This window comes from Xiphophorus hellerii, chromosome 3, assembly GCF_003331165.1.
Source record: "Xiphophorus hellerii strain 12219 chromosome 3, Xiphophorus_hellerii-4.1, whole genome shotgun sequence".
NCBI classification, from domain to species: Eukaryota; Metazoa; Chordata; class Actinopteri; order Cyprinodontiformes; family Poeciliidae; genus Xiphophorus; species Xiphophorus hellerii.
The window spans coordinates 3,142,703-3,156,003 of NC_045674.1; the positions used below are offsets into that span (position 1 = coordinate 3,142,703).

Genomic DNA, 13,301 nt, shown 5'->3' on the forward strand with positions numbered 1-13,301 from the left:
CTCTATTCACTTGGCCTAAATATGCTGTAATTTTTCTATTAACCTAAAAGGTGTTGTGGTACACAAAAACTCATAATGTCTTTTAAAATTGTATATCTTTATTTAATTTTTTACATTGGATTGAGACAAGTTTCTTCAAAGTCTTCACTAGTTAAACACTAGTTTGTAGTATTATCAGCAGAGGTGGGGTCTGAAGTCTTTACCATACTACCCACATAAGCATAACATCAAACTATCCAGCTTTACACCTTCATTGATTTTTAACAAATATGCTCAATAAAGTTGGGAGTTTGAGACATGCACACAAAGAAAGAGAGAGAGACAACATTAAAAGCTCAAACATCATTTACACACACTCACAGATCATCAAAACTGAGGATTCGTCACACTGAGTGACAGACACACTGAATTTAAAAAGCTCACAGCGACGCACTAAAATACATGCCGTTACCCAGATGCAGAGCCAGGAGCTCCACAGCTGCACGCCGTTATATATAGGCCCCACCCACAAGCAGAGAGCCTCCACCAGCTGAGAGGAGATGGATCATTTAAAGAAGCATGAATTACCTAACTGATTCTCAAATACTGTCACAATGCACCCATGTCCGTGCACACACCGAGGAAGAGGCCCACATGGTTATAAATTTGAGCAGATGCAACCATCACACCCCCACATTTGTCATCCAAAGAGATCCTCCATCAATAATCAAGGAAGTGCCGCATTAAAGTTTCACCGCTTTATTTTTTAATGGTTGACAAAAGTCCTCAGATATTCATAATTTAGATGACAGTCGCTGTTTCTCGGATTACACTGGACACTCTTAAGTTAGCATGATGATGCAGAGTGAGAGATGAGGAGCTACCACAGAAATAGCCCACAACCAGCTGGCTCCTGTCCCTAGATAGACTCTTCCCTTCCCAACGCTTTTTAAATGCTCCATAATCCGAGTTACTTGATTTATTTGTTACAGTACAGGGATGGTGTAAGACCAGGCCGTTCTTGGTCTTGGTCCACCTCAATCTCCAAACTGAGGTGGAGATTGGAGAGATTGGAACCATAACAACAGTAATGATGCTGACCCAAAAAGTGATGACCCTAATTTTTGGTCATGATTAAAAGAACAAGATCCTGTAAACACATGATTGAAATGAGCTAGGAGGGAGCTAAGTGTGGAGCCACTGCTTTTCCACATCGAAGGAGTCCACTGTTGGACATCCGATCAAGATGCTCTCCCCATAAACCCCAAATTCTTCTTCTTTTCTTTGCTAATGCGACTCAGATACACATTTTCTTTTTTTTTTTTGCCCAAATGTGACTTATATCCAGATTTTTCACTGCAGTGAAAAAGCCGGAGCCCAATTCTAAACTTTTCACCCCCCAAAAATCCAATTTGTGCCACTTCCATATATGGTACTAACACAGATATTTATCAGATTGTTTTCAAAGTGTCTGCAGTCTGTCTGGTCATGTTGCATTTTATCCAGCTTTTATGTCATTCATGTGAGAGATGCATCATAATTCTGCACCAGAAAAAGCCAGACATGGTAAATCTGGATGTAAACAATGCCTGAAAATTATGAAATTATGAAAGAAGTATGCGTCATTGAAGTGAATCACATCACAATCCCACCATTCATGTTTCTGATTATACATCAAACAGACTTTGGGGATGTAAATTGTGCCCACAGAAGTCTCATTGTGATTGCATTTAATTAGTAGTATAAAAAAACCATGCAAAAAAATTGGATTTCAACAAAGGATCAGAATTGGGCCACAAGGTCTTTTGTGTGACCGCAGTCTACGTCCTTGAGCTGGTGTCCTGCATGTTTTATTGTGCCTCATATAAAATTGTTGGTCTCTGAATGATTGAGAGGAAATGCCATCACTTAAATGAGGGGTCTTGGAGCAGGGACACCAACCTCAAGGACTCGACTTGGACGCCACTGGTCTGGAAAGATTTGACGCAACTTTGAATGTCTGGTCTGGTCTAAGATGTTCTGATTTGTCTTTCCCTTGTTTAGTATTATGTATCCTGGATTGATCTTGTTGGTCTTTCTTGTCTCACTTCCATCCCATTTAGGATGTTCTAGCTTGATCTTCAGGTGTAATCCTTATAACCTGTTGTGATTTGATTTTTTTCCCAGTGTTTTTTTTGTGTCTTTTTCTCCCTTTATATTCTGTCTTTTTTGCCATCTTTTCTCATTTTCCTGCCCGTTTTTTTAACTCAATTTTCTCTTGCTTGATTTTATCAAGTTTGAGCTGGCAAATGTTTGATTTTCCTTTTCCTTTCAGCAGTTTTTACCCTCCCTTTCATGTTCTCTGCCTTTCTAGTCATCTTTTCATCTTCTGGTGTAACTCTTGCAGAACCAATCTCACTGTCTCTCACAAACACAGAGACACACACATCAAGTACGTCCCTCCGCTTGTTGAAAGCCTTTGTTATTTTTTGACAACGCGTAGCAGCACTCTACCTGTCGACGCCACCAGATTAAAACAAACACTGATCTGGCGGTGTATCCTTTTCTACTCATCACGCTTTTTATAATACTTCTTTTTTCTAAAGAAGACATCTGTCCGTTGCCACTTTTTTCTCTCCCTTGTTGTGTCTCTTTCAATGTTTTTCCTCCTCACCCACCCATCTGTTTTCCCTCCTGTATTATTGATCCTCCCAGCAACCGTGTCAATACAAATCAGGCCTGTGGATCCACTTTTTGCCTGTATTGATTGGACTCAGCGGCCATGGTGCTCCTGAGCAAAAAGCGGCACCCCTCCACCACCCCTTCCCTCCCCCCAGGGCTATGCATTCTCCTCCGTGGGAAACAGAGATCCTGATTGCCAACTGGAGCAAAGCTGCGCTTAGTTTCAGCCTCGACTCACTGGGAATTGAGTGATGGCGGCTGATGCAATGATGTCATCAGTTCGCTCTGTGGACACAGCGGCCATATTTAATTTATGTCGCTTTAAAGTCTCATCTGATCCCCCTTTTGATCTCCAAACCTCTAGTTTGTGTCATTACAGCCCCTGGAATTTTTCTGCATACATATTCTAACCGCCCTGCATAATTCAGTACATTGCAACATCATGTTTACATTAATTTGACTTGTTTTCAATTTGGCATTTGCCAAGTCAAATAGAATTTCAGGTGCAATCAAATGCAATCAAAGGAGTTTTGTCTTAGTTCTTTTTAATCTTATATTTTGTCACGTTCACACAAAGGTAGATAACTTCAGGCTATGATATTTAAAATAAATCAGTTAATTCAACTCCTGTATTATTAAACGGGGCTGAAATAGCTTGAAGGTAAGTGGTTAAAATAGTTAATTATTAACTCAGCAGCAGGAATGAAATCTGGATCCAGAATATATCTTAAGAAAATCTGAGGCAAGTGTAGTTATTAGCTCTATGTCATTTAAAACCTCAAAAAGACTTTTATTTATTCATTTATTATTTTTACACACAAAATACAAATTAAATCATGAATGTATTAAAGTTATAATTTAATTCAGCATATTCATATTCCACTCTCTGTTTAATAAACTTTGCAGGATTAAGTCAACACAGAGAAATGCAGCCATGCATAGTCAGACTAAAGGGCAATATAGAGTAGTTAATTAACTTAATAAACATGGTTTTGGACTGTGGGAGGAAGGTGGTTCAGAAACTCCAATCAGAAAGAATTGAACCCAGGACCTTCTTAATGCAAGGTAATGGTACTACTGAGCATCCGCTTGCTTTTCTTTTTTTGGTTTTTATAAAAAATTGATCAAATGACTTCTTTGTGTACTGATTCAGAATGATTGAGAAAACCAGAAAACATTATCTCTCAGAGTTATTTACTTTCTTCTAGTCATTTCTAACCCAATCAAAACTACTTCAACCTGCATCCATTCTGGTCTTTTTTTTTATCTTTGTCGCTGTTGAAAAAATAATGTTGCTGCATTCAACTCATCACAGATATCTTGCCTCTGCGCTTTTAATTTTTTCCTCCTTCGTTTCCACTCTAACCACAGAATCCAACTCTAATTGAGTTTCTGTGTAGCTGTTCGCTCCTCCTACACGCTTTCCTGAGAGCCCAGACGTCATTTTTGTCTCAGTGAGGACTCGTTGTGGATTAGGTTAGTGGTCAGGAAGAGGGCACTATGCACTAACACACACTGTGAAGCAATGACAGATTTTCTTCTGTTATGTTCTGTAATATAAATTTTACATCAGTTTTGTTTCCATATATTGCTATTTTGATTCAACTGAAATTTAAAAAAAGGACCCAAGGGTATTCTTAATACTCTCACCACAGCTAGCTTAAAAATACAAATCAAGAAAAATTTAAAGTAGCTTTTTAAAACAGAAAAAATAAGCCATACAAAGAATGCAAAAATCAAAAAGAATAAGTCAGCTACTGATAAATGTATATAAGAAATTCTAAAATTACATTACCAATAAATTATAAAAAAGGTTAATTTTTTTTAGTTTATGACTAGGTTTATTTAGAGAACTTGAGTGATGGTGAGCAACAAGGTTAGCATCTCTGTTGCAGATTGGTTCACCTGTAGTCTCCACCTGCAAAGACATGCAAGGTCTTCCACTGTATTTTGTCTAAATGAGATAAAGAACAATTAAAAAACTGATTGGGATTCTGTCTACCTTTTATCTCTGATGACTTCTAAACAGCTTTTATGCAATTTGCTTTTTGTGCTCAAAATTAGCTTTCTGTGCCTGACATTAGGAAATGCTAAAGTCAGGGTGTCTGGTTGGTTATACTCTTAACACATCAGCAGATTATAGCCCAAAAATTTCTAATGGAGACAACAGAAAACTGAGGATTAAGAAGGGAAATAGAGAAATTGTCTTTCATAAGAAAAATTTTTTATTTGATTTGCTAACTTTAGTAATTATTGCACATTAGTTGGTGTTTTGTATTCTGTCCCCAATAGGAAAATTTATGGATTGATTTCTCAAATTCTTGTCATGTGTAATTCTCATCATTATCTGCCTTGTTATCTTAGCTCCAAGCTCTCTCTCTCTCTCTCTCTGTCTCTTCTCCTTCCTTCACTGGTCTTCCTCTTTCATCCCCCTCTCTTCATCAGTAGTGAAAAATGGGGCTTAATTAACTGAGTGCCTGCAGGACTTTGGCTTTCTTCGCATGTGTGTGAGTGTGCTGAGGTAAAGTAGGCCATTCTATAAGGTGGTTAATTAGGATGCAGCAGGCCTCTGTCCACTGGCTCCAAGGGACCAGATGGAGAGCTGGGTTCACCAACAGAGGAAGGTTTGTTCAATGGGTTTGCTTTGACTTGATTGCAGAATGACAACATGGGCTTGAGTTTCTTCTGCAGCACATATCTTCTCTTTTAGTTTGTTTTTACACATAACTATAATTTTCATGCTTAGCATAGGTTAGACATGAGCATACTTCTTTCAACTCGGTTGTTGCATATATCAACAACTAAAAAAAGCAGCCATTTGAACTCAGTAATAGCTCATTTCAACTTTCAAAGCAATCAGAATGGAATATAACAAACTCTAATGCAAATGTAAGCAGGCTGGAAACCTTAGAAACATTTTCTTTATAAATTAGAAAAGCTTGGGTGGGAATTTGAACATAGCTTAACAATTTATACATATTTACTAAAATGAAATGAAAAACTAGAATGACTGGTTGTGTATGCAACAGGTAGATAGGCATAAATTACATACCACAGCACAGTGACAGAAAGTTTAAAGATAACATTACGTAAAGACTTTGGATAATATTTGAGGAAAACATGCACCTTTGTGCTCAAGGAACAATAACTGTTTTACTCCACTTCCTTCCATCCATCCAATTTATAATTCATTTCACTTATTTGTAGCAAAATAAACTAGCAGACTTAGATTTAATCCAATCTTTTAATAATACCGGCACATTTCTTATTACCCTGAGTTTTATTTAGATTTTGGAGTGACCCAGAAAGCATCCCGACTTGAATCTGGTAGAAAATCTGCTGGGGAGCTAAAGATTAGGGTGATGGCAAGAGGCCTTCCAAGCCTTTTAGGTTTGGAGCTCTTCACCAGAGATAATTCATAATAATAAAAGTAGAAACAGATAAAAAGAAATTTGACTGCTGTATATTTTCTAATGATTTTTCAAAAGGTTACAAGTAAATTTAGAAATGTAATGACATTGATTTTTGATCTTCTTTTTGCATTGTTTTACTTAAAATATGTTTTTCTATTTAAAGAAATTTTTTGAAAAAGCAGAAATCTATTTGAAGGAAATAATACATTGTTTTAACATAAACAATCAAAGGCTGTCAGAAACTCTTCAATGTATCTGTTCAGCTCAGAATGGAAAATCTTGTTTTTTCCAACCCTTGAAAAAAAGACATTGTGTCACATAAAGTAAAACATAGTTGGAGAAAGTTTTTAAGTCTACACAAAAAAAAATCACAGACACAACAACACAAAGCTGGGGTGCATTCACATTCTGAAAACATAAGTTTTGTTGTCCTGGCAACCAGTCCCACAAAAACACCAGCAGGCAGCAAGTCACTACAGAAATACATCCCAAACTGTCCATCGAACACGTATAAACACCAGGGTCAAATACACATCAGTGTGAGCATTTGCACTTATTATGGGTAAAATGGATGGTGGCAGACATAGCTATAATAGTTGGGCCTCAGACAGAAACATATTGCTGTCATGAGTGTCATGCAGCTCGCTCTGATCCTTCTCCAGAGCCAACACAGCTGTGTCTCTGTTTGTGTGTCTAAAGTCACCTGATGCACACACAAACAGCAGGCTTTTAAAAAGTACACTGATCTTTTGTCATTCTGTCAAGGAATAAAAACGCTAGTGGCATCAGATTTTAGCAGTTGCAGGATTTCACTTTTGTTGTTGGTAAAAGATCAAAAGCCAATTCAACTGCTAGCACTAGACACACAAGTTTGTTTTGGTTGTATTTACCCAGAATTCCGTGCTGTAGTCCCCTTCCTGCTTTGGAGTGGCTTACACTCCACTTAGCATTCACATGTGCATTTGAACTGGACAGAGTTCATCATATAATTGATGTGAGACCTAGGTTTGTAAGCAAACCAGGGTTTCATTGTGCATTTACACCTTTGCTAATAAACTGAACTTTCTGGACAAATGAACCAGAGTTTGATTAAAGCGGTCTAAACAGGGCTGGTGTGAATGCACCCCTAACAATTAAGATGAAAAAAAGCATTGCAAAGCAGCTAACTAGGTCAACCTTGGTGAAATCCAACTCTCACTGGAAACAAGCCCGACTTCCTGCCAACATAAGGGACCACTCTCTGACAACGTTTGATCAGGGTGCAACTGTATCAAGAGGCCTAGTCCACCCCAAAGGACTGGCTGAGCGACATGGTCGAACGCCGTCACTAAGTCCACAAAACACATGTAGACTGGTTGGGCGAACTCCCATGCAGCCTCTATTATCTGTGAATGTAGTCTTTTTGTTCTTTGAATAAAATATGCTGTAAAGACCTAAATCTGTTTCATTTCTGCTTTTATATTTTAGGCCCAAAAGCCAAAGAGTTTTTAGGAGAGTGAGATGACGGCGCTGCATTTAGTTTCTGTTCATGCGCTCTTAGGCAGCTGATTGCAGAACTCTGTATTTATTCTTCTTTGGAAATATTTTTTACTTCAAATACCCTTTTTATTTTTATTTTTCTCTTTTGAAGCCTTCAAAAAAACAACAACTTGAATCTCGGAGTTTTGAGGGGGTTGTCGTGCTGTTTCTGGTTTGTGCTTGCTTTTGCCTTTTATGTGTTTTAGATCTTCTTGCACTTTCCTTCTCATCTTTAATGTCTCTTGCGCGTGCTGATCACAGATGTTTTTCTCCCCCTGTTGCGCTGCATAGCAGGTTGCAACAAACAGGTTTGTTGAAAGCGCTTTGTATTTAAACTTGTCTTTCAATTTAATAGTTTTCATCATCGGCTTTGTGACAACCTGTGGGCGTGACTGTATTTTAATTTCGTCCCCTACATCTTGTTTTCCTTCCCTCTCCTAATTGAAGCGAAGCACTCGCAGCAGAAGCGGTTTTCTATATTTGAAGCCGCGGTGGTTGGCTGCCACATCTCCTCTTCACGCTAAATCCATCAGCTGCCATTCAAATCAGATACTCAGAGGAGAAAGACAGAAAATAGCTCCTCTCATTGTGTCTCTGTCCCCTCGATTCTGTTGCCTCCCGCTCCAATTCTCCAACGATGGTTGTAGCTGATCCTCTGTGAAAAAAATGGAAATTGGAAGACAGCAGATTGGAGTTTGGCGTAAACAAAGCTCAATTCTCCCCCTTTTTTTAGCTTCGTTTTGCAGAACAAGGCGTGACACGCTTTGCATTGAGATTCAAATGAATAAGTGGTGGCTTAAGATGGACTTATCCGCACTTCACTGGGACTATTTATCCGCTTGTGTGAAGGATGTGTCATTCTCGACTCTTCCTGTGTAAAAGGCTAAAGACAAAACAGCGTTCTCTGTTCAGCCCATCTGACTGGGAGGAATTATTTCTGTTCAGAGCTTTATGAAACTTTATTGATCTCTGCCAGGAAGTTAGGCCATCCCCTCAGCTGAACTGATCTGGCAGATAAGCGGAGGACAATCAATTCACAATCAGAACACAGAGGAAAAGCTCAAATCTGAGCCAATAGTTATACATATCAGAGTGTTTGTTTCCCCAAAAAGTTCTCTTTTGAGATTGAGGAGAAATTGTTCCAAATATGAAGGCTGCAGAAATATTATAACAGCAGAGGACTGACAATGAGAGATAGATCAGGGATAGCAATAAGAGGATCAAGAGGAAAAAGATGAAGGCCTAAGTACAAGTTGGACCCAAAACACAGACTACAACTCCGATAGATTCAACAAGTTTTACTCACAGAAAAGCAAATGTGTAAGGTGAACGGCTATTTCTTTTTGGGTTCAACTCTCAGGCCAGACTCAAACTGGAAGTCATCAGGAAATGGAATGGACTCTCTTCTATAGAGACTTTAACCTGGAGGAAAGCAGAAACTATTGTTTTCTTAAAATATTTAATCGTCTCCCTGTAATCAGTCATAATGTTTGATATTAGACATACATTGTGCACAACTCTGAAGGTTTTATCCTTACATTTCAGTTGGATTGAGGGTTTTATAGCACCTCGATGTGCCTCTTTTTGATTCCTTTTGTTTCTTTTTATTAGGATAATAATGTTCATGTTGCTTGACCCATTTTGAGTCAAACATCCCCTGTTGGACATATGACCTTAGAGCCAACTCTAGAATGATTAATGCAGCATAAAGAAAGGAAATGAGAGGCTGGTTCAATGACTGCAGGCTGATCAGGCTCAGTCATTTAACCTCACTGCCGTTCCTGACAATCTATTGAAACATTTGAAATTTTCCAAACATGGCAAAAAGTAAAAATGAAATTAAAACATATATCAAATAAAGAACAATAAACAAAAGTGTTGTTGTGCTTTATGGCAAAAGAACTGCCTATGGTTTGACACGTTTGTGATTCCGTATTTTTCTCACATTTCTCATCTCTTATCTCTCTCAGATGCGTTGATCACCTTTTTGCATTGCTTATTTGCAGATTTTGTTCATCTGTGGCCTTGCAGTAGCAGAATAACAGAGTGGTTCAAAGCCTCAAACTGTGTGGTACAGAGCTGCTTGATCAGTTAATTAACTACAGTTAATTAGCTGTGCCTTGCTGCCCTTGACTCTCTTAATTGCAAGGGAAAGGCTGCAAGTATTTCTTTTACGCTGCTTCTTCATTTCAGTTTTGTTTGCTAAATAAATAGTGACACTGTGTAATATCATTTACTGTTTATCTCAGGTTGTATATATCTTATATTATTTTTAAACCCTTGAGATTAATTAGAAATTAGTGCATATTAAGTTTGGTTTATTAGTGATGCACTTTGTTTTTCCACTAGTTTAATTTGTGCCAGAAACAGCAACAACTTGATTTTGGCAAAAAGTTTACCTAACTGTTATTATTAAAACATTCAATGAATGTAAAAGTGCAAATAGATTTTATAAATGCGCCACCTTCCCATCTTCTCACCTATAATTAGCTTGTTTACAGAGTTTTTCCCCCTTCTGTTGTTGGGTTTTTCTGTTTATCTAAAACCAAATCTTTCTTTTCTTTAGTCTTCATTGATGTACCTCCTCCTGGATTGTTTTTAAGAGACACGCTGCTGTATGAAGTGTTTCCCCCAACCCCTCTAACCTACAAACAGTGCTGCAGTTCAGTGCCAGGGAAAATTTAATCTCACCAATGAAAGGAACTTACCCCAAAACTCAGGGGGATATGAGTTAAAGCAGAGGGATGAAAGAAATCATGGATAAAAAGCTGAGCAGAACAAATTGAATCCCATTTTGAGGCACTTCTTCACGTGTTAGACAGTCCAGAAAGTCTGAGAAAACATCCTGCAGCTGGTGTGGAGAATCTGGCTAACGAGAAAGTGAAAAAACTTGCTTAAATAGCATCATTTTACATCTGAGATGAGGAAAAAGTTGGACACATTAAGCCATGCTTGAGACATCCATTCAGTGTGAAAAGTGATGCTACGCGACCCAGGTTCTGCTCCTCCGGAGCCTTGGCACGCCTGCGTGTGTTCATGAAGCTCTGGCTTCAGCTCAGCGCCTCACATCAGGGATCTCTGCAGCGTTCAAGCTGTGAAGTAAATTTTCTGTGCTGAGAGGGATAAGTGCAAGGATATGAAAGAGTGCTTCATTTAAGAGGAGCTAAACTCAGATGAGATGAATAGCTGTTAACACCTGAAGGCTAAACGATGGTCTCCTTATTCAGCACAGATAAAAAAAAATCTATTTGACACAGCAAAATAGGTACAAAACCAAGTGAACTTGTTTTTACGTCATTTTGTGACGCTTTCAGATTAAATTATTTATCTTCTTCAGCTCTATCCTTCTGAAAACATGTTTTATATTTGCCAGCTTGTTTTCATAACTACATTTAATTAGATTGCGACTTTAATTTGGAGCAGAAATGCTTGCAAAAATTATTTATACACCTAGAAGATTTTCATATTTTGCTTTAGTTGTCCTGGATGATGGATGTGGCAACTGGATTAAATGTCCTACTTCAAAATGAATAAAGTATTCACTCTTTCATTCACATCCTTGTATTTATTTCTATCTACAAACTTTAATATATTTTTTGGGGTTTTAAGTGATGGACTGATAGTAGTTTGACTTGTTTAAGTGGAAAATCAGGATACATGGTTTCCAAAATCGTTGTTTTTTGATTCACATTTGATTGCCACTGATCCTCGGTTGGTAATCGAACTGGCTTTAACTAGACCACACAAACACACTTACAATTGAAACCAGATATTTAAATATAGCAAATAAATAGACATATGCATATTACTGTGTGAAGTTAAATCAGACCAAACTTCTCTTGTTTTAGGTTAGCTATAATTACCAAAATTATTTCTATCTGCTAAATGCTGTCAGAATTTTTTAGAGATTTTTTGTAACTTTCTTTAGCTTTAGAAGTTTACAAACATTTGGTCAGAATCAGAGATAATTGTCTTCTAAATTGTATAACTTGGGTCAAACCTTTTGGGTTTCCTTCACACAGTTTGCTTCAGAGAGTGAGAAGAAAAAAAATTGCCTTTTTATTTGATGTATGTAAATATCTGGTTTGAACTGAGTTCATGATTTCCAATGATTGGTAGTTGTCCTGTCAACAGTTTGTACATGAACTGTGGATCACTGCAGCTCCTCCAGAGTTACCATGGACTTGTAGACTTGCAGTTTTCTCATACTCTTTCCATTTTTAGGAAAGCTCTTAGAGATAATCTTTAAACTTCTCCATAACTTTCTCTCTGACCTGCCTGCTGTGTTTCTTGGTTTTCATGATGTTTGTTCTCTAACAAACCCAGAGGCCTTCAAACAACATCTGGATTTCACCACATGCACACATAAATTTTGCATCCTTAACCCCCTGGCAACAAGACAGATAATCAATCCGCCTCCTTCCTCTGAGTGATCAGGAACCCAGAATGCTTCATTGTCGATATGAAAGGGCGTCATTCTGTAATGATGTTCAGTGGTTCCCCATCTGCAGGGAAGAAAAGTCTTCACAAGTCATTATTCTGGTGTCGGTGACCTCTGATCTGCCCGGAGGCATGGCGGAGGCTCTGCCTGCTCCCAGATGTTTGCTTTTATTCGGTCAGATGGAGTTTTTAAAGTTTGCGCCTCGCCTGATGTCTGCTGTTGATCTGTGGTGCTGCATCTGAATGTGTTAATATTTATTATGATAATGGGACAGATTTTATTTCCCTTTCATACACAGGCCACAGCTCAGCATATGTTAAACAACCAACAGGAATGGAAGTGATTATTCTGGATTTTATGCTTTGACTGAAGACCAATGATGCATACAGAAAACAAGAATGTGTGCCTCTTCCTTATTATCACCCTGTCCTCTTTCCCAGTGCTTTTAAGTTGATTTGTCCCCTTTAATCTACAACTAATATTTAAATCTCTGCTTTAATGCGACATTCTGTAACATGTAGCGCTATTTTCAGATGAAGATGGCCTTCTTGTTGGGAGACTCTGTTATGGTTTAGGATGTTTTTCATGGTTACCAGGGAGTTTAAAGAACCAGAGGGACTGAAGATATACTGTGAGCAGCATCTAGTTTTTATTTAATTAAGACTGCTTCAGTTTTTCTCCTTTATTTATTTTTGGTTTTTTACATCTATTTCTTTCTTTGATCTTTCTTTGATCCCCTATATGTTGTTTCATATTCACTTTTTCAACTTTTGATGTTATCTGAGGATCAGTATTGGCTGGCACTAATACGGTACAGAAAAACCTTAACTCTAAATTAACTGAATTATAAATTTATTTGATAACTTTGCACTAGTAGAGCACACTTAAATACACCAATAGCTTCACCAGCTTCGTCAAACTTAAACAAAGCACAACTTTAATTTGTTCAGTCATTGCAATTAGGAGTATAACAGCCAATGTAAAATAAATAATAAGGAAATTGAAACTGACAAAAATAATAGATTTATCTTGGTCAAACATGCAAAAATAAGCTGAAACAAACCTGATTCTAAATATAGCTTAAAATAAATAATAAAGCAAAATGTTGTTCAAAGCAAAAATTATTGAATTCACAGATACTCGATCAAAACTTTTTTTCAAAATCAGGTTCGATACAGATATTAATGTCGGATTGATACATCTCTAGCATCTTACCCGTTAATTTCTTCCTTAACTCTGATTCCCATCTCAGTGGATTGATGTGTGGAGGGACCTCTTCCTCCTCACCT

General features: G+C 37.7%; 1 protein-coding gene across 1 annotated transcript in view; it reads left to right on the top strand.

Annotated features, from left to right (window-relative positions):
* Nucleotides 1–13,301, top strand: part of LOC116717691 (neural-cadherin) — a 133,350-nt gene that overhangs the window by 45,024 nt on the left and 75,025 nt on the right. The window lies entirely within an intron of this gene.